Raw genomic sequence first — 1,343 nt, 5'->3', positions numbered from 1 at the left:
AAGTGCTGGGATTAAAAGTGTGCACCACCACCACCCTGCTGAGTCTGACTCTTTTACTCTGAGTGTTAGCACAAATGAATGTATAGATGTATGATTGTCCAAGGTACTCAAAAGGTATGAAGGTGTGTGATCTTGACAACATGTATGAAGGTGTGTGATCTTGACAACATGTGTGTATAATTGTATGAGTTAATGTGGCTATTTTAGCATGGGTGAACATAGCAAATATGGGGGAAACTGAATATAGATATGTTTTTGAGAGTTCTGTGTGTGAGATTATAGCTCTGCATGTGTGTTATTATGTGTGAGTGTGTAAGACTGTGAGCAAGAGTGTGTATGGGCATTAATGTGCATGAGTGTGTAAAAGTATGTGGTAGCTGAGTACATGTGGGCATGCATGGTGGTTTGAATTGGAAAAGCTCCCACAGATCCATTTGTGCGAATGTTTGATCCATAGGGAGTGGGACTATTAGGAGTGTGGTCTTGTTGGAGAAAGTGTGTCACTATGGAGGTGGGCTTTGAGGCCTTATAAGCTCAAGTCTGGCCAGTGTGTCTTCATTCTGCTGCTTGTAGATCATGATGTAGAACTCTCAGCTACCTCTCCAGCACCATGTCTGCCTTCATTCAGTCATATTTCCACTATGATGATAACAGACTGAACCTCTGAACTCTAAGCCAGCCCCAGTTAAATGTTTTTCTTATAAAAGTTGCCATGGACTTGTTGAAATAGTTGTGTCCCTGTGGGTGTGGACCCTAAGACCCTCATCCTAGCTCCTGGAAGTCAATATTCTGCTAACAGCCTTCCGATGAAGATATAGAACTGACAGCTCTGCCTATACCAGGACTGACTGGGTGCTTCCATGCTCCTGCCTTGATGACAATGGACTGAACCTCTGAACCTGGCTCACACAGATGCCCCAGTATACCTGTTCAGGTCAGTGGACAGTTTGTGAGAGTTTTCTCCTCTTACCATATGGAACACACACATCCAACTCAGGATGTCAAACTTGGTACCAAGTGCCTTTGTACTGGGCTGCCTCATCAGCCTCTGTTTTGAATATTGACACTCTGTGCACCTTCCCTGCCAGAGGAGAGCTTGCCTTCAGGGAGTGCTCTGACCCTGGGACTCAGGGGAGATCGCCATTTTCTCTCCCGTGTCTCTCTAAGGCAGGTCCACCCAGGAGTGCACAGGCTGCAGAAGGGACAGAGCAGCTGAGACAGGGTCCTAAGGGCCTCCATCTGCAGCCAGGAGGTGGGGTTGTTCCACGGCCCTCTGTGCACTGGTCTCCCAGGAGTGCTGACACAGGCTTATAGACTCACAGGAGGAACAAGCTCCAGCCAGA

Source organism: Mus pahari, chromosome 2 (assembly GCF_900095145.1).
Source record: "Mus pahari chromosome 2, PAHARI_EIJ_v1.1, whole genome shotgun sequence".
NCBI classification, from domain to species: domain Eukaryota; kingdom Metazoa; phylum Chordata; class Mammalia; order Rodentia; family Muridae; genus Mus; species Mus pahari.
The sequence above is the reverse complement of the archived record's forward strand: the minus strand, read 5'-3'. Positions refer to the sequence as shown.